The sequence below is a fragment of the Culex quinquefasciatus genome, chromosome 3 (assembly GCF_015732765.1).
Source record: "Culex quinquefasciatus strain JHB chromosome 3, VPISU_Cqui_1.0_pri_paternal, whole genome shotgun sequence".
Lineage (NCBI taxonomy): Eukaryota > Metazoa > Arthropoda > Insecta > Diptera > Culicidae > Culex > Culex quinquefasciatus.
Window position 1 is genome coordinate 127,188,668 of NC_051863.1, and position 21,604 is coordinate 127,210,271.

At 35.9% G+C, this 21,604-nt stretch overlaps 1 protein-coding gene and 1 long non-coding RNA gene across 15 annotated transcripts in view; both read left to right on the plus strand.

Moving 5' to 3' along the window:
- LOC6049317 (calcium-binding protein E63-1) overlaps positions 1-21,604 on the plus strand; it is a 199,168-nt gene that overhangs the window by 113,868 nt on the left and 63,696 nt on the right. The window lies entirely within an intron of this gene.
- LOC6054616 lies at positions 5,536-8,383 on the plus strand. The gene is made up of 3 exons (XR_005278618.1): positions 5,536-5,798; positions 5,879-6,203; positions 7,981-8,383. It is a non-coding gene; the product is annotated as an uncharacterized LOC6054616 (long non-coding RNA).

Here is a 21,604-nt window from a genome sequence, read left to right on the forward strand (position 1 = left end):
GAGGCAGGCACTGTTAGTTCATCGATAATGAGTAAATCCCGCCACCTTGCCTTGCGCCATCGGCAGCGCCATATCAGCGTGAAATCACACGTTAGCCCGTCTGTGTAGTGTGTGGTGGGGTGCAAATATTGAAGCTGGCCAACGTTTGGGGCTAATTGACTCAGCTGACAGCCACCGCTGTCAGAAAACTCGTGCAACCGGGGTGATACGTGTTAGCTGTATGAACTTGAAGTTTGTGGTGCAGCAATTTATTTAGTTTGTTTGTTTTCGAAGTCCTATCCAAAAATCAATAAATTGTTTTTAAGAACATTCATTCTAACGATTTTTGTCTAAGTCAGTGAGAACTCTCCTTCCATCGCCGAGAAGCAATTATGACCATCGGATAGCAACCTCCTAATGTGTGCCATTATTTCGAGCTGTCAAATTCACACACAAAGTCGTTCCCCACCAACAAAAAAAAAACCTTCGTCCCGAGGGATTCGATTTCAGCTGGGTGAGCTAATTAACGCTTTTTCAAGCTGACCACAACCGGTGCCGGTTTCCCAACCCTTGACCTGTGTCACCTCCAAAACGGCCATGTCTGCGAAAACAACATATTTCGCTGTGTTTTCTGAAAAATTACACACCAATTTGTCAACGCGTCGCACGGTCTTGTTTTGCACGTGCCACCCTCAAAATATGCGGCGTCGGGAAAATCGGCGGCGCCAAAATGGCTGCGTGGGTGGTTTGTAATCGTTTGTTGCAAACACTTTTGTTGCCACTGCCAACAGGGTCAAGGGAAGGGGTGTGTGACGAGAGGACTAATCGATCGTTAAGTGTTTTTTTGTTGTTGTTTTCGGAAGCTCCTAAATTTCGATAAATTTCCAAATAAAGAGGAACTTCACTGTGCATGAAAAATACCTAAAAAATATCTACCCTCTTCAAGGATAAAAATTCAGAATTACCCCGACAACAATTTTTATGAATGAAGTGGAATAATAAAAGTCACTAAGGTAGATGCGACTTATGTTATTTGTGTATTCTTTGTGGTGTCTAATTTCAAGTGTCATTTTTAACACTCGCATGACTAATTTTGTTTTTTTCAAAGTGTATTAAAAATCTCTTTCGACTCGCTAGAAATACGTGGCACGAATCAAACGAAGTATTTTAACAGAGTGCGAGAAAAACCTGGTGCGAATCGTTTGCTGTTCACTGCCTGTCAGATGAAACGGAGGCAAATGTGTGTGACATACGGGAACATATTTATCAAAGTCAAACTGGAAAAGTGTGTGGGTTGAACCGCTGACCTTTGTTGTTTGAATTTGCCGAGTGTTGGGGAATTTATCTAGTGAAAGCATGAGTGTTTGATGTTCTTTTTAAAAACATCAATTCCACGCTAAACCAGCAGAATCCAAAACAAAGGTTCTGCGTTTTGACTCGAATTTAATTTGGGAGTTCCTTGGATAAAATAAATGATACACCTGAGCAATTCTCTACCAACACCGGAAATGGATTTTATTTGTATTTTTTTATTTGACTCAAACTTTGTGGGGGCCTTCCCTATGACCAAATCAGCTATTTTGCGTCATTGGTTCACCCATACGGGTAATTCTCTACCAACTCACACGAAATCGGGAAAAGTTGCCCCGACCCCTCTTCGATTTGCGTGAAACTTTGTCCTAAGGGGTAACTTTTGTCCCTGATCACGAATCCGAGGTCTGTTTTTTGATATCTCGTGACGGAGGGGCGGTACGACCCCTTCCATTTTTGAACATGCGAAAAATGAGGTGTTTTTCAATAATTTGCAGCCTGAAACGGTGATGAGATAGAAATTTGGTGTCAAAGGGACTTTTATGTAAAATTAGACGCTGATTTGATGGCGTACTCAGAATTCCGAAAACGTATTTTTCATCGAAAAAACACTAAAAAGTTTTAAAATTCTCCCATTTTCCGTTACTCGACTGTAAAATTTTGGAACATGTCATTTTATGGGAAATTTAATGTACTTTTCGAATCTACATTGACCCAGAAGGGTCATTTTTTCATTTAGAACATAAATTTTCATTTTAAAATTTCGTGTTTTTTCTAACTTTGCAGGGTTATTTTTTAGAGTGTAATAATGTTCTACAAAGTTGTAGAGCAGACAATTACAAAAATTTTGATATATAGACATAAGGGGTTTGCTTATAAACATCACGAGTTATCGCGATTTTACGAAAAAAAGTTTTGAAAAAGTTACTTTTTGCGTTTCTCTTTGTTTCGTCGTCCGTGTCTGTCGCGGGTGACCATGAACGGCCATGATCGATGACGACCAACTTTTTCAAAACTTTTTTTCGTAGAATCGCGATAACTCGTGATGTTTATTAGCAAACCCCTTATGTCTATATATCAAAATTGCGTAATTGTCTGTTCTACAACTTTGTAGAACATTGTTACACTCTAAAAAATAACCCTGCAAAGTTAGAAAAAACACGAAATTTTAAAATGAAAAATTTTGTTCTAAATGAAAAAATGACCCTTCTGGGACAATGTAGATTCGAAAAGTACATTAAATTTCCCATAAAATGACATGTTCCAAAATTTTTTACAGTCGAGTAACGGAAAATGGGAGAATTTTTAAAACTTTTTAGTGTTTTTTCGATGAAAATACGTTTTTCGGAATTCTGAGTACGCCATCAAATCGGGCGTCTAATTTTACATAAAAGTCCCTTTGACACCAAATTTCTATCTCATCACCGTTTCAGGCTGCAAATTATTGAAAAATACCTCTTTTTTCGCATGTTCAAAAATGGAAGGGGTCGCACCGCCCCTCCGTCACGAGATATCAAAAAACGGACCTCGGATTCGTGATCAGGGACAAAAGTTACCCCTTAGGACAAAGTTTCACGCAAATCGAAGAGGGGTCGGGGCAACTGCTGTGTGAGTTGGCGGAGAATTACCCATACATGTCTCCATACAATTTTGGCAGCTGTCCATACAAAAATGGTATGTAAATATTCAAACAGCTGTAACTTTTGAGTGAATTTTCTGATCAATTTGGTGTCTTCGGCAAAGTTGTAGGTATTGTTGAGGACTTTGAGAAAAATAGGTACACGGAAAAATTTGCAGATTTTATCAACTTTTTTCACTAAAACTCAATTTCCAAAATACGTATTTTTGATTTTCGAGATTTTTGATATGTTTTAGGACAAAATCCGCAACTTTTGAGCCATAGAAACATGGTCAAAAATCTGCCGTCGAGTTATGAATTTTTGAAAAATAGTGATTTTGGAAAAAATCGAAGTTTTATGCAAAAACAAGTTTGACATTACTTTTTAATGCAAAATTGAATTTGCAATCGAAAAGAACTTTACAGATTTTTCGATAAAGGGCTCCGTTTTCAAGATATAGCCACCGAAAGTTTGATTTTAGCGAAATATTTGCAGTTTTTCAATTTTTAAAAATAGTGAACATGAGTGACCATTTCTAAAAATATTTTTTTTGAATAGTTCAGAAAATTTGCTTTAAAATTGCCTAAGAGACATTGAAGATTGGACCTCGGGTTGCTGAGATAGAGCCGCTTTAAGAAAAAGAAACACGAAAATTGAAGTTTTCTAAGTCTCACCCAATCAGCCCACCATATTCTAATGACGATATCTCAGCAATTAATGGTCCGATTTTCAATGTTAATACATGAAACATTCATTCGTGAAATTTACCGATCTTTCCGAAAAAAATATTTTGAAATTTTTTAAATCAAGACTAGCATTTTAAATGGGCGTAATATTCAAAATTTGGCCCATTTAAAATGTAAGTCTTGATTTAAAAATTTTCAAAATATTTTTATCGAAAAGATCGAAAAATTTCACGAATGTTTCATGTATTAACATTGAAATTTGGACCATTAATTGCTGAGATATCGTCATTAGAAAAAGGTGGGTGGTTTTGGTGAGATTTAGAAAACTTCAATTTTCGTGTTTCTTTTTCTTAAAGCGGCTCTATCTCAGCAACCCGAGGTCCAATCTTCAATGTCTCTTAGACAATTTTAAAGCAAATTTTCTGAACTATTCAAAAAAAATATTTATAGAAATGGTCACTCATGGTCACTATTTTTAAAAATTGAAAAACTGCAAATATTTCGCTAAAATCAAACTTTCGGTGGCTATATCTTGAAAACGGAGCCCTTTAACAAAAAATCTGTAAAGTACTTTTCGATTGCAAATTCAATTTTGCATTAAAAAGTAATGTCAAACTTGTTTTTGCATGAAACTTCAATTTTTTCCAAAAATCACTATTTTTTCAAAAATTCATAACTCGGCGGCAGATTTTTTGACCATGTTTCTCTATGGCTCAAAAGTTGCGGATTTTTGTCCCCTAAAACATTTAAAAAAATCTCGAAAATCAAAAAAATACGTATTTTGGGAAATTGAGTTTTAGTAAAAAAAAATGTTGATAAAAAAATCTGCAAATTTTTTTCCGTGTACCTTTTTTTTCTCAAAAGTCCTCAACAATACCTACAACTTTGCCGAAGACACCAAATTGATCAGAAAATTCAATCAAAAGTTACAGCTGTTTGAATATTTACATACCATTTTTGTATGGACAACAGCCAAAATTGTATGGAGACTTGTATGGGTGAACCAATGCCGCAAAATAGCTTATTTGGTCATAGGGAAGGCCCCCACAAAGTTTGAGTCAAATAAAAAAATACAAAAAATAAAAATGGTCGAAATCGGCCGATTTCGTAGAGAGTTGCTCACCTGCTTAACCAATCTTTGTTAGAATAGTTTCAAGAGAATGCTTATTAATCAGAAATATTTAAAAAATACATTAAGGTCATGATTTTCAGCGTGAAAGCGTCAAGCCCAATTGAATTTTATATGAAGTTTTGTCTCCCCCCAACAACATTAAAAAAAACATGGGGCAATAAACAAAAGCAGGAAAAGCAAACAGTTAAAATCGATTGAAAACTATTTCGATTACAATATTTCGATTACGATAGTTTCACGACTTTTCAACCAATTTAAGCTGTCATGATCAAAAATGAGAGGTTGGCAGCCCTGCCATTGAGACCAGAGGCTGGCGAATTTGAAAATTTGAATTGTTTAGTCGGTTGTTTTTAACAGTAAATCGCTTGAAAAGTAGTGACAAGATTCTACAATGTGTCGATTTGCATGTGGAAAGTGAAGATTTCCTGCAGTTTTGGGAATTTGGACAGTTTTTTTGTGATTTTTGTTTTCTACGCCGCTTGGTCAAGGGTTTGACAGTTCATCGCGTCGGCTTTGCTCTTGCAGTTGTGTTAGTGTGATGTGGGCTAGCTCGTTCTAAGGGTTGTATTCTACTCGATAGAAAAATCAAATAGTGCGATAGAAATAAAAGCAGTTTGCCAAGGAATATTTGTGGAGGTGTCTTCAAGTAGCGCTCTAGCAATTTCATCTGCATGTACTTTTCGAATCTACATTAACCCAGAAGGGTCATTTTTTCATTAAGAAGAAAATTTTTCATTTTAAAATTTCGTGTAATTTCTAACTGTGCAGGGTTATTTTTAAGAGTGTAACAATGCTGTATACCACCCTGTTTGAAAAATGTCGCACGTCGTACGAGTTGTCGCACGGTTTTGATTTTACTGTTTCGATATCGATTGGTCGAAAAGACGACAAACGCACGACAAATACTCGACATGCGCGACATTGTTTTTTCCATCGATTTTCCTTAATTTCGACGTCACGATTTTCGTCGACGCAAACAGTTTGACAGTTTTCTTCAGTTGATCTTGTTTGGACTTGATTTCAACCGAATTGAACCAGTTGTCGTTGCTGTTGGGCTACTGGAGGATTTTGGTAAGTTGTGTTACTTTTCCGGAAAGTTTCGACTGGAGTGGCGAACGGCCAAATCATAGTCTTATGTTCTGGATTTCCAGATTTCGGTTTTCGTGGCGGTGAAGGACGAAGACGGGACATATCGTTAATTCGGTGGGCCATGTCCATGGACTATGCCGGAGGACGGTATCGGAAGGAATCGGTCTGCGATTGAGAAAGCGGATTGGTTTTTTGCTTTCCGCGGAAGTTGCATTTCCAAAGGAGAAGGAGTGTCCGAGTGTTGAATGTGTCGGAAACAGAAGGAGGGAGACGGAACATTCAAGCTCGGGAGTCAATCACTGTTCCGCGTGAATAAAAAGATGGAGGAGGACGGAATAATAAACTCCCGCGACGTTTCTAAACAGCCAGAATTTGTTAATGGAACCGGTGAGTAGTGTTTTGGATTAGGTGTGTTGGGAGTGCGTTTGTATGACGCAAAACTAAACATAAACATAAAACCAATAATTCGACGAAGAAAAATATTCAAATTTGAAATTGCACAATTTTGAATTTAAGATTTTTTCATTTAATAATTCTTAAAATTTCAAAATTCTTAACTTCTGAAATCCTAATTTCAAAAATTCTAAAAAGATTAAGTTTCTTTAAAATTTGGAGGTTAAATGATATATTTAAAATTTTAAAATCCAAAAATAAAAAAAAATATAACTCTTTCGTTCTGAAATAAAAAACTAAAAATTCTTAAAATTCCAAAATTCTTACCTTCTGAAATCCTAAATTAAAAAAAATCGAGGATTCTAAAATTCCTAATACAGTCGACTCTCTGGCTGTCGATCTTCTCGATATCAATAATTCTCCATCTATCGATGAATTCTTCAGTCCCTTCAATCTGCATACTTCAATTATCTTCATTCCTCGATATTTTCCCTTGCTTGAAGGATCTCTTCCTCGACGGTCCCTTGTATTCTGTTTGCTTTAAAAATCTCTTCCGGTTGTCAATAATTTCACTTTCTCATGGCTTGCATAGACATTTTTCTTGGCGAAACGAAGCTTTGAAGGGTGTTTGACATTAGTTTGTTTTTGTTTGATGGACGTTGCCATGATTCTCTCCCATAGCTGGGTATCAAGAAAAAAATATTTTCAATCGAGTCTTCATTTTGCATCGTTCTATAAACTGATGATTCTCTTCCTCGACGGTCCCTTGGATATTGACAACCAGAGAGTCGACTGTACTATCAATCTAAAATTCCATAAATTTTTATTTTTAATTAAAAAAAATATAAAAATGTTAAGTTAAAAAATTCCAACATTCTTAAATTTTTAAATTTCCACAATTCCTTGCTTCTTTTCAAATTCTTCAAATTGCATAGTTTAAAAAACCATTAAATCTTGAAATGAGAAAATTCAAGGTTATTAATAATCTTAAGAATTTGAAAAAAATTAAAGATCCTAGTTCTAATAAAATTCTCAAGATAACATATATTCTGGCATTAAAAAAATGCTAAAACTCTAAATTACTAACATAAACATAAACTACTAACATAATACAATTCTTAAATTCCTACATTCACAGATTCTAAAATTGTCAAATTTTCGGCTTTACAGAACTCTTAAAATCTAGTGTTCGAAAATCCTACATTCTGATATTCTGAAAAATTGTATTTTAATTCTTCAAGTTTTTATATTCCAAATAATTTAGAAGTTTAAAAATTCTTGAAAGTCTTAATACTTTTAAAGTTCTTCGTATTAATATTTTAATAGTTATTTTTAAAATTTCTGATTCCTAATATCTTAAGGTTTGTAATTCTAAAAAATACAATAATAAACTAGATAATAAGTTTTCAAATTTATCTATATTTTTGTTTTACAATTTTGTGATTTCAAATATTTTAGGTTTTTTTTATAAATATTATTTATAACTTTGATATTAACTTTGAAAAATATTTGCAACGGCATTTCGAAAATATTATATTTTTGTCATTGGATACATCAGAACCTCACTGCTACCCACAATAAAATCAAACATAAAATGTTTCATTTTTTTAAAAACCCAACAATTCTGATGAAAGTCAGCTTTTTAAATTTCAAAACATGAATCTTTCTTTCTCAAAATTTTGAAATGCAAAATATTTATAAAACACGTCATGTCTTAAAATTTTTAAATTCTTGAATCCTGAATTTTTTTAAATTATTTTATTCGTTCCAGTTCTGTACAAACAGTTTCCAGAGTGCAAGAGGAAAAGGACAATGATAATGCGTTGGTGGTGTTGGACTTCTAGCGGAATCTCAAAAGCGCCATTATCAAAACTCAGTCTTCTTCCTGGAGATACTTCCGGCCGAGAACATCCTCCGGGTGAAGGCGATCGAGGTGGACAAACTTCCCACGGGGCAACACTCGAACATTGGAAGGGTAGACAAGCAGAACCTTTCCAAAAGTGGTTGGTCATCGTCGGACCAAAAGGAGTCGGTTTGTATTTCCTTCTTGTGCAACGGCCAATCCCGTCATTAAGCGAAATTAAGAAAATTATGGCTGCAGTGATAGTAAATATTTCAAAAACAAAGTGCCAGGCCAGTGCAAACTAATACAAATGAATAAACATAATCAAAAACATAAACACAGTGAATTTTATTTTGAAAATAACCTCAAAATACCGAAATGACAGCACACGACAAAGGCACGACATCCTTAATAACAAAACCGTGCGACGTCGGTCGAATGTCGTACGACAATGTCGAACAATTTCGATTATCGATCGTACGACAAATACGACATTTTGGTGCAAAAAAGTCTGACATTCGTGCGAAAGTCGCGCGACTTTGGCGTGCGACGTCGTACGATTGCACGGACGACAAACGACGGACGTCCGACGGACTTTTCAGTCAGGGGAGTTGTAGAGCAGACAATTACAAAAAAATGAAATGGGGGTTGGCTTGTAACCATCACAAGTTATCTCGATTTTACGAGAAAAAAGTTTTGAAAAAAGTTAGTTTTTGCGTTTCTCTTTGTTTCGTCGTCCGTGTCTGTCGCGGGTGACCATGAACGGCCATGATCAACGACAACATGTTTGTGTTTAGGCACTCGAAAAGGGTGTAAGTTGTTTAAATATTATTGTATCTCGTAATTTTAGGTATTGCTGTATCTTGAAGTTTTGCAACGTATTAAAAATGTTTTTTTCGAAGAAAAAAACACACAAAAATGCATAAAATTTCCATGATTTTTGTATTGTTAAGTTTGAAGTCAATGTGAAAGTGACACACTCAAACCCCGATGGTTTGACACCAACTGTTGTCAAACGAACGGGGTCACTTTTTAGTTTGACACCCCTTTTACACGGAGTTCACACATACTATTAAACGTTTGTTTTGAAAGTACGCGTGAGCGCCGTGTAAAAAGTGACAGTTCGTCACTTTTTAGTTTGACTTTGACCAACCAACGGGGTACAAACTAAAAAAGTGTCAAACGAAAAAGTGACCAACCACCGGGGGTTGAGTGTACAACATTTAGTTTTTTCGTTCGAAATTATTGTAAGGATAGGATAGCTGAAATACGCTTTAAAAAAACCTAACGAAAAATGTAGGATGAAATAACCCTCTTAAATAAAATACAAGGAAATTTATCAAAACCATGTTTCTTTTGCTCTAAACGTGAAACATATCAGCAGATTCGGTGATGTTGTCCAAATAAAGACGCATTTTCAAATATGATTCTTTAAAATTAAGCTCCATAAATCGACATTATTTCGTAGAATATCAAATGCAGAAACAATCAACTCAACATCGAGCATCCATTTCAACACGAAATTATTTCCGCCTCCGTGTACCACGACAAATGCGTACTTCCGACGAATTGTTTCTTTGGCTCTGGTACAATTAGAAGTAGAATAGAAAAAAGTTCATCTATGCTTAACGATTCCCCGTTTGCGAAAATCGTTGTGTGGGTTTTTGAAGGCGGGGTGATTAGGGTGGTGCCAGATGTTTTCAAATAATAATTTTTATGGCTTTTTCTTTTAAAGATATTCTAAATAACGCCTCTTTGAGCATCTTCTAGTTACTTTATTAAAAATCTGAAGAAAAAAAACTTGTTCAATATACTTTCCATTGCCCTGGTGCGGATGCTGGCATAACATTCTTCCTCGTTCCACAAACCGCCATCAGTGGGTGGGCGGACTTGGTCACGTTTTGGCTTTTCCGGCCAACGAGCAGCCTGGCTTGGCCGGAAATTCCTAGAAACTGCATGAAGCCGGGCCACTCCCGAGACTCGCTTCATAACGAGCAAAGTTGTGATTAATGCTGTTCGATGAAAAATAGTGTGTCGAACTTTGTTTTTATGGTTCGCAGAGAGTATCGCTCAAAACTTTTGCTTTCTAGTGAGTTGAACTTTGAAAGGTCGAGCTGAGGAAAGAAAGGTGTGCGAGGAAGTTCCGGTGGCGACGCGAATAAACTTTTGCGCTGGACTGAATTCAATCAAGCTGGAAGTTGTGCAAACATTCGAATGCAGATTCGCTGAACTTGGGAGAAAATATCTGGGAAGGCGTCTTATTGAAAAAGTTTTAAAGTCTTAAAGGAAAATTGGCTCTTTATTATTGGAAATAAAAACCTTAAACATATCGGAACAAGAAAGTCCTAAAATGTATAAAGATTATTAAGTTTTGTATATTTGTTTCTATGCTATTTGCAAAATAAAAAATCATTTGTTGTTTACCCAAAACTTCTCGAATCTTCCACCTCAAGCTGTGTGTCAGTTGTCTTCCGAAAAGGGGTGGTTTTGTTTGCATTTCCTAGCAAGCACGCGCGCGCCAAAACCAAAAACTTCATAAATAATCCTCCGCACGGATATTGTAACCCGACTGACACGTAATAAATAATTTTCAATGTCACCCCGCCCTTATGTTTTCCGGTGGCGCTCGAGGGGAAAAACCAAACACCAAAATGTCACTTTAAACCGAGGCGGGGAAAATTGTGGGACGAAACCAAAATAGTGGGGGATGGGGGAAATCTGCCATGTGACAACCCAGCGTTCTGTTTTTTTTCTGACCGAAACAAAACAAGCAACAAATAAAATATTTTATTCATCGACACGAAAAAATGAAATCGCATCAGCAGCCCCAAAGGTATACCAGAAATTTTACCACGTGATGAACATTAAAACGATGTGAAAAGCAGGAAACACGTGGCTTCGGATATTATTTGTAATTGATAATTGTCATTTTTAACAATACTTTTTTTAAAACATATAGCACCAGCAACTACAAATTTTAATTCTTATTCTGATGAACACCCCTACCTCCTTCCCCTTTAAATTTCCCCCACAAAATCAGGATTGAAAAAAAATCATTCTGCTCAATAATTATAATTTTTGAAGAAAAAAATTGTTAAATCGATTTAAATCTATTAAGAAAACAAAGTACAATGTTAACTTTTGCAATTTCAACAAAATAGGGCACCATTGGGCATCTCATTTTTTTTACCACAGATCTAAAACAGAAGTAAAACCCAAGAACAAATATATTTTTAAAAATTCATTGATGATTTGCAATTTTTTTACTGTAATAAAATGAAACAGTTTTCCTATCTACTTGTCAACCCTCTGACGCCCATCGTTCCATTTAGTTTTATATAACTAAGCCTAGGCTAGCCTATTATATTTTTTAAAGTTTATGTCGCCTTCCTTAGAAATCGGTCAGAAAAATCATAAGAACAAAAAAAAACTTCAACCTTTAAAATACGTTAATATACATCTTATTATGTGTAACTTACATCGAAAAGGTTATATTCACCAATTGGAAAACCACCTTAAAAAAATTAAGCTTTGTGTGAGATGAATACGCATACAGTCAGCAGCATTATTTTCAGAAATACGCAATAGTATTCATGAACCAAGCCGTACTCTTAGACATTCACCACTTTTTAGAATAACTGCATACAGGACAAATTATTTAAAAAATTCGCCATTAAATCAAATGATGCGCTTTTATAATGAAAATTCACAGTACATACATTTCGACATGTCTAAACCAGAACTACGAAAAAATCTGTACAATAGAAATAATATCTAGTATGTAAGTAGTCTACATAAGCTTGACGAATAAACAATAACTTTTCAATAAATAAATGAAGATAAAATGAAACAATTCGAATAATTTACAGCATCTTTTTGCCTTTCTTACAAAAGAAAGGTTTATGGTTTGCTTTTGGAAAAACGCTTTTTTCAGAAATCTAAAAAAAATCGTGCACGGCGAAGATTCGTCCCAGGAAAAAATCCTATTACTAAATTGAAGGTTTAGATGCGCTCTTTCGATTGAATTTTCGCCCGAAACCCGGAACTCAAAGTCTGATTTTTGAGAGCTTTTTTTCTGAAATACATGGCCGATGTCTGTATCCGCTCTCAAAAATTTGTGTCTTCCATCACTGAAAAACCGCTCGTGAAACCCACAATTTTTAAAAGCCAGATCTGTAGCCGTGGGGTCGGAGACGAACATTTTATTTTTCGATTCACAATTTTCGACCAGTAAATGTGGTCAAAGCCATTTTTAGAGGTATTTTTTAGACTATTTTACAGATAACACTATCAAATTTAAAGAATTCAGTTTCAAACAAAAAGCCATTCGAAAACAGGCGCCATAAACTGTTTGGGCCCAAAATTTGAAGCTTTTCCAAAATGTATTTCCAGAGATATAGCCAAATTAGTGTTTTTCGTCTTATTTTTACCCTATTTTTTCCTATTAAATTTTTGGATTTATACAAAATCATATACTGAACATCAAATTCGAAGTCCTGGCTCGTTCTCGCTCGAAAGCTCGACAAGTCGTCAAGTCGAAGCTTCAACGCCAGCGCTTTTACGCTTGCGCGTTTTACGCTGCGCGTGAAAGTGTTCTTTCTGGCTTCTCATAATTGATCGACAAAGTGCAATTGCGATACATATTTTTTTAAGTTAATCATAGACTAACATTATAGACTGAGTACCCTTTATTTTTTTCTAATAATGTCATTCCAATATGTTTTTCTTAATTAAATTTAAATGTCTTGCGACAAATAATGTACTTCTGAAATTAAAAAAAAAATTGCATTTGAGGTTAACCCTTAAAAGATTCGAAGCTTTAGGTAAAATTCTCACTGGATGGTATCATTATGTTTTTGAAAAAATAATTGCACCAAAATATATCTCGGAGTTTAATCATTTTGTAAGAAAGGCTCTATTTCACCTCTGGTGATATTAAATCGGGTTTTTTTTATTTGCTGTTGTAATATTTTCTGACTCTACTCAGCAAAAGAGCAGTTCTCTACGAAATCGGTCTTTTTTCTTCAATTTTAGTTTATGTATTTTTTAATCCGACTGAAACTTTTTTGGTGCCTTCGGTATGCCTAAAGAAGCCATTTTGCATCATTAGTTTGTCCATATAATTTTCCTTACAAATTTGGCAGCTGTCCATACAAAAATGATGTATGAAAATTCAAAAATCTGTATCTTTTGAAGGAATTTTTTGATCGATTTGGTGTCTTCGGCAAAGTTGTAGGTATGGATACAGACTACACTGAAAAAAATGATACACTGTTAAAAAAATGGTGATTTTTTTATTTAACTTTTTATCACTAAAACTTGATTTGCAAAAAAACACTATTTTTAATTTTTTTATTTTTTGATATGTTTTAGAGGACATAAAATGCCAACTTTTCAGAAATTTCCAGGTTGTGCAAAAAATTTTTGACCGGGTTATGATTTTTTTAATCAATACTGATTTTTTCAAACAATCGAAATATTGGTCGCAAAATTTTTTCAACTTCATTTTTCGATGTAAAATCAAATTTGCAATCAAAAAGTACACTAGTGAAATTTTGATAAAGTGCACCGTTTTCAAGATAAATCCATTTTTAGGCAACTTTTTTGAAAATTGTCGCAGTTTTTCATTTTTTTAAATAGTGCACATGTTTGCACACTTTTGGAAAAAATATTTTTGAAAAGCTGAGAAAATTCTCTATATTTTGCTTTTTCGGACTCTGTTGATACGACCTTTAGTTGCTGAGATATTGCAATGCAAAACAGGAAAATAGATGTTTTCTAAGTCTCACCAAAACAACCCACCATTTTTATTGTCGATATCTCAGCAAGTATGAAACATTTGTGAAATTTTCCGATCTTTTCGAAAACAATATTTTCAAAATTTTCAAATCAAGACTAACATTTCAAAAGGGCCAAACATTCAATATTACGCCCTTTTAAAATGTTAGTCTTGGTTTAAATCGATCAAAAAATTCCTTCAAAAGATATAGATTTTCGAATTTTCATACATCATTTTTGTATGGACAGCTGCCAAATTTGTATGGAAAATTTTATGGACAAACTAATGATGCAAAATGGCTTCTTTACGCATACCGAAGGCACCAAAAAAGTTTCAGTCGGATTAAAAAATACAAAAAAATTGAATGACCGAAATCCTAGAGAACTGCTCAAAAGAAAACGATAGTAAAATCGCATGCAAATGCATGCACACCTCATGCAAATCGCATGCAAATGCATGCACACCGCACAGTACAGTTTTTCAACAAACAAAATAAAGGCTGCAACCGACGTGATTTGAACCCAGCACTCACAGCGAGGACTGGCGCCTTAGCCCACTCGGCTATCAGACCGTAGAAGAGTAGAAAGAATTAATGCCGATATGAGCATGACATTTTGGTCAAGTTCCCATTCTGATGGGCTACACATTTCTGGGTGTAATGTTGCATACGATTTCATGGAAAAGTGCTACATTCGTTTTACGTGCAACTGGATTCCTACTTTTATTTTAGTTTCACTCTTTTTGTTAAAAATAAATGTGAGCTTCATAAACAACAAGTTGCTCTCAAAATTTTGAATACTCATTATGATTAGGCAAAATACACGGGAATTTTTTTTCCCTAATAGAACATGGGGAAGCCGGTAACCGTGGTGTCGTGGTTGCCTCTCACCCAGTCGGCTTGGGTTCGATCCCGGACGGTTCCGGTGGCATTTTTCGAGACGAGATTTGTCTGATCACGCCTTCCTTCGGACGGGGAAGTAAATGTTGGCCCGGTCTAACCTAAAGGGTTAGGTCCTGCCTCGGTGGAGTCGCTGGTAGGCAGTTGGACTCACAATCCAAACATCGTCAGTTCGAATCCCGGGGAGATAGAAGCTTAGGTGTAAAAAGAGGTTTGCAATTGCCTCAACAATCAAGCCTTCGGACACCTAGTTTCGAGTAGGAATCTCGCGATCGAGAACGCAAAGCAATGCTGTAGAGCGAATAATTTGATTTGATTTTTTGGATCTGTATCAAAATTTTTAGTAATACGTATTCATAATTTATTTTCAATAATAGCACAGTTTTCAGTAAAATAATACACAGAATATTTATAAAAAAGGAAGATAGTTATTTGATTAGTCATAACCCAATTTGACCCCATCAAAACAAACAACAAGATCTGATGTGATTAAAACATGAAATACTCCTAAATTTTTAATTTCAGGTGAATTATTTAATAAACAAAAATAAACAGTGTTTAAAAACAGCTCTAAATTTAAATACATAAAACGACAGAAAGACGAAGGCAAAAAAAAGGGGAGCGCAACATTAAATAACCAAAAATTATGAAAATCAAATTAATCCCGTAGATTGCGTGGGGGCCTTACGGGGCCAAGAAATTCCGGTAGATTCCAGCGAGGGGTGAGGAATGGAAAGCGCCCGGCCAGCAGACAGGAATCCTGTCTCAGTATCGAGGGGGGGGCACCACCCACGCAGCTACGGCAATGTCGAGATTGAAAAGATTGGTTAGCCGTAGCACACGAACACGTGGGAAGGGGTGCTTCAAAAATTGTGGATGTAAGTTTTTTTATAGCGGCAAGGCGATATTTCAAACATAAGTTTGGAATTAAATATTCAAAATATCTATTGACAAAAAAAAAAGAAATCAGATATTTTTACGAGATTTGCCTTTTGGACACCCCTACAAAGTGGCGTAGCCACTAACTGCAACAACTATTACTCAAACACATACCTCACTATACATTATGGGGCGTAGGCTAGGGGAAACCCCCCGATTCGCACCACCCCCGTCGTCATTCGCGATAGTAGCTTTTGGCACGCGAGGAAAATCGACGCTAGACATGCAAAGTTCCCATCCCGCTCGCGCTCTCTCACGTGATGGCAATTTGCCTCCTCGCCACCCCAGCCCACTTTGAGGAACTTTTGGGGCCAAACTGCGGAACTTGTAACGACTGACAGGAAACTTCAAAGGTCACGTTGAAGGAGAAGTTGCTACCGCGTTGATGGGGACTACTGCACGTTTAAAAACAAATTTGTCATTCGGGTTGATGCCGGGGGTTCCGGGGATTCGCGAGGACAAAGCTCGGCTCTTTTCAGGGACAAATTAGCAGTCTAACGGTTCCGGGGTGGTTGGGATATTGTTGTGGAAAGTTGGGTCAGGTGCTTCGGTGATTTATTACGTTGGGATTCGACCTTTTCTGTATCCAGTTATGGGTGAGAACTGATTCGCGTTATTAATTTTGAAAAGTTTGGAAACAACATCAAAATATATAATTAAAATAAACAGAATATGTGACAACCCTGAAGTTTACTTATATTAAAATTCATATGATGAATAATATTTTGCCTTCTTTTAAACTTATTGCGTTCTGGAAACACTGAGAGAAGTTTAAAATGACACTTCGGCAATTTTTACGGCAATTCTGAAGTTTAGTAAATGGTTAGTTTTAAGTGATCAAATTTTTTTTTGCAACCTGATGATGTATAGTCCTTCTCGATTGAACATCCGTTCAAATTTAATGGGTGCTCCAGAGAAAACCATCATAATAAATTTCAGAAGGAAAATGCCGGTAGCTTCCTGGTCTGTTCAGCACACCCTTCATTACAATCTGCACATGTGTACGTTTTGGTTTTGTCAGACATCATAGCAATAAATACAGTTTTCAAGTTCATACTTTAATTTTTTTCTAATAAGCGTAGAAATCAAAATCAAAATTTCAAGTTTTAATAGTTTTTACTTGGCGCATTGGTACATTTTAAAACTTTATTTTGTAACAGTGTCAGCAGTGCTTCCCATAGCCTCGTTCCACCAATTTCCGGTCGTCCTTCAGCCCCTGTTTGGGGAAAAAGTGGAAATGAAGAGGTCGATCGGAAGATACGAAATGAAATGCCCATCATCGAAAGGAAAACCAGCCATGTTTTCCGACCCTTCCACTCCGGGGAGCCAACAGGAGCATCAGGAACAACAACCACATAGGTGGTGTCCGAAAGTGATTTATCTTGTGCGGAATCTTTGTGTTTGCTGGCTACAGGCATTGGGGCTTCTTTTTTCTTCTTTTCCTGTGAAGTTCTGGACTCTCGGCACATCGTTTACACATCATCATCATCATCATCAGCTCTAGAGGAAAATCGTTGAGTTATTGGAAATTGTTGAATGACTTGAGGCGGGCTTCATCTGAATACCTGAGCAACGGGGTTGGGAATATTTGATGTAAAAAAAGCAATTATTTTTATGGAATGTGTCCACATGATTTATGGATGGTCCCCTACTGCCGTTCACCAAAAATGACAGAATCGAGAAATAATATTTTTCGATACAAGGGCTGAAAAGTTTTAGTTTTTAGCTCAAAAAAGGGTTTTTATAAAGTTGGACTTTTTAGCAATTGTATTGAAATGTAATACTTTTCAATATCATTTTGATTTAAATGATGAATTGGCTAAAAACATATAAGTTTGAATAAAATTCCATATAAAGGGTGTTTTCTTTAATCTGCCGAGTTAGACAAAAACAACAAGTGCTGAAAATCAAGTTTTTCAGCGAGTTGCATTCAACACTTTTTGAAATAAAAAAACACTTTTGAATAGGATTTTTCTGTGAAACGTTTGTTTTCTCGCCTAAGTTTGGCGTCCGTGAATTTGTTCAACTCAAAAACCAAAACAGTGCCGAAAAGTATTACTTTTTCATATAAGTGCTTTCCAACTTATTAGCCCTTAAATGAGCCAATTCTTCATTGAAAATGTCAGGAATGGCAGGAAAAGTAAGTATTTTTAAAACGGAATTACAAAACTGTGATTCCAGCAACAGTTTTTTTATTTTTGTGAAAAAAATTTAACCTTTTTTTTTCTTTCGAGAATATGGTAACATTAATTAGGGTACGTTATCCATTAGTGGACCCCTTTCCTATAGTGGATCCTCTGAAGGGTTTTTGATAAAAATTAATAAAATCGGAGTGTCAAGCGTGTTTTTGTCTGCAAATCTTTTATTTGGCATGTTCAGCATCATTTAAAACAATGTTGACTGACATTGAATTGTCCTTTTCACCAAAATAAGTGTTTTGAGTTCGGCATCTGAAATCAGCCATGGCCACTAGCATTTTCACAACAAAACAGCATTTCTAATTTATGATTGAATCAACTATCTAATCATTCCTTGATTGGTAATAACTTCAGTAAATCGAAATAATGTAAGTTTAAGAAATTATACTAAAATAAAGCGAAGAGCTGCTCATTTTCAAGCAAAAATAAGGGGGGTCCAATATAGGACAACGAAAATCCTAACTTTTCCAAAAGTGGTCCCCTGTTAATTTAACCTTGAAAAATAAAGAAAACTGTGTATTCAAGCAAAAGTTTCTCTTAAACATACATAAATGCTTGTTGTAATCAACCTTATTGCATATTTTTTTCAATTACAGTGGACTCTCTGGCTGTCGATCTTCTCGATATCAATATTGCTCCAGCTGTCAATAAAATTTTCAGTCCCTTCAAGAAGACGGTCCCTTCAATATCGACATCGAGAGAGTCCACTGTATGAGTATAAATATAGCTGTTTTCATGTTAGAAGTATCAAAAATGCTGAAGCCATAAGAATTTATTTATTAATAAATAAACTATAGTTAATTGTACTTAACTGAAGCATCATAATTAAAGGTTGAAATAATATTTTATAATGATTTTTTGAAAACAAACATGCGTAGTTTTATCAGCAACTGTAAACAAATCTATTGTTTTGTTTCGGTGAACTATTTGTTCGGGGCTGGCCGATAATCTTCAGTGGACTGGATTTAGGTAGAATCGAGCGGGACCGCAGGAGGGAGGAAAACACCGGGAATTTGGGATTTTCTTGGTTTATTTCTCCTTCTTACTCTTCCTCCTGCTTCTCACAACACTAAACTTAACACTTCTGCGAAAACGTGTTTACTCTTCGACGATCGGACGTGTTCTGGCGAGCGCACTCGATGCGCGCGTTTTGCTGGTGACGTTTGACGTTTGCTGTCTGCTGTCAACTGTCAGTTGACACGGTGGGCGCACGGGTGTGCGCACGGTGGGGTTTCTTCGATGAACACCGAACACTTTTTATATAATTAATATGGAAAAAATGTGCATCAAAATAACTTTTTTTCAATCATTTTAATGTTTACAGTAGTTTTTCAAACGATTTCTTCGATTTTTTTTCGGAAATAAATGTGTTTAAATGTCTGTTAGGTTTTTTGTTGTTTTAAGCCAAATTTGTTAACAAAACGTATTTGTTTATGATGGAAAATCCATCTTTTATTCATTATATCTATCATAAGACCTCCACCATGCATCAAAACACAAAATATCGGTTCAATTTGGTATAAAAATAACAGTTTTCCTATATTTTCCTTAGATAGACCGGGCCAACATTTACTTCCCCGTCCGACGGAAGGCCAAAAAATATTTTAAGACATTAGGAATTTTAATTCCGGAAGAAAATCATTGAAATATTAAAAAAAAAAAACATTTTATTTGTTTTTTGTTTTATATAGTTTCTAGGATTTTTTGATGTAATATTTTTCTTAAAAACGTTCACGTTACTTGACGAAATCGGATCAATTGAAAAAGGAAAAAAATGCATTTAAAATCAAATTTAAGCAACCTTACCAAGAATTTCCTGTACCAAATTTACTGCGAAAACCAATAAAAGTAAATCCAAACGAAACTGCTCATCCATTCAGCTCAATTTCCCCGAAGCACCCAATAAGGAAAATGATCATTTGCTTCGAGGAAAATGCAAAACTTATGAGCATTTCACATATTATTTGCACGCATACAAAAACAGATACACACACACACCCAGTGATGGCCATTTTGCATTAGCATAAAAAGTTCTCTGTTGCTTTTGGGTAAAGTGTGAGAATTCCAAACACACACACACACACACCCATTTTGTGTACGTCGCATAAATATTTGATAAGACTTCGCACTGCCACGTGGCCTCCCACCTTCACACGTGCCATCGTCACCCTCAAAAGTGGTTTCATTGAGTGGCAGCGCGCGCGTTGAACCTCAGCTTTCGCGAGAGCTTTTTTACTGTGCTTTGCTCACATGTTCGTTTTTGGGGTGGTGGGATGATGAAATAAAATCCAGCGAAACGTCATTTTCACTCCGTAAAAAAAAAGAAGTCCTTTGGCGAGGACAAACCGTCTCGCTGACTGCTTCTGGGAAATCCTTGGAGGGTCCTTGTGGGACTGTTTCTTTTTATTTCCCACTCAACATCAGCTCATCGCTCTCTCTCACTCTCCATCTCGCTGTTGCATACATATTCCATTCTGAAATGGGAAGTAAAATTGCGTTATTTATGGTGGGTACGTGTGTTGGAGATTGAGAGGTTTGCTGGCGGCTGATAAGGTCGAGTTTTTTGAATATCATCTTGCACTGCACACATGCTGTTTGACGACCTTTATGGGGAAAATGATTTAGATTTCGGTTGAAATGGTAATTTTATGGTGAAACTTTGTTCCAAGAGTTGTTATTTTTGACGACTTACGTATACATTTAAATCTGAAAATTTCAAATTGCTAGCATGAGCCCAAATTTTCATATTTCAAAAGTATTGACCAAACGGATTTAAAACAAAAGATCGAAGGGAATAAAGGTCAAATAAGAGGTCAAATGGGGGGGCAAAACAGAAAAAAATCGAAAAACTTCAAATTGTTAATGAAAATTTAAGTTGAATCAACTGAAAACCAGTTAAAATGCATTTTCCCGCGTTTATAGTCATATTTAGCATGTTTGAACTCCTTTGTAAACATTTTAAATTTTCAAAAAGTACCAATGTACAGTCTCACAAAAGTTTTTTTTTGCGAAAAATAAAATTCCTTCAATACCTCGATATTTTTATAACTAATGATTGGAAAGCAACTGTGTGTGTGTGTGTGTGTGGTCCAATCCAATACCCGCTAACCGGTAGCGAAATTATGGGAAAGTATAATTTGTATCAGACTGTGTACATGCCGAATGCTGATACAGCTTAGCTCAGACCCGGGTATTAGGTGGTGATAGCCCTCGCGCTGCTTCCAACGACCCATTTCAGAATGACAGAGCTCCTTGCGGTCCAATTCCGAGGTCGCTGGGCATTGTTTGGCCCCGCCTAAACATAGAAGCAAGCATCTGAAGGAAACTCGATCTTTATTTAGACTTCCAATCCCGTCAGGCAAATCAGGGATCAGCGCTTATTTAATAATAAGAGAAGAAGAGATAACATATTTCAACACTACGGATCAATTCACTGCTAGAGTGTAAACCTTCTGATGGCCGACTGCTTAGCGTCCCAGATCACCACCAAAGGTGTGAGTTCGAATCCCACCTGATTCATTTTAGTTTTTATTCATATTCAAATTCCTGATTCCAAATTTCAAATTTCAAAGGTACCGACCGGGATTTGATCCCTGAACCTTCTGCTTGGGAGACAGAAGCCGTAACCATTAGGCCACGGAGCCGGTTGAAAGGGACGTGGTTCTCTGTATGGCTTTTTGCGAGATGAGAGCAGAGGACAACAATCATCTCAACGTTTCCACTTTACCCGGGCTAACG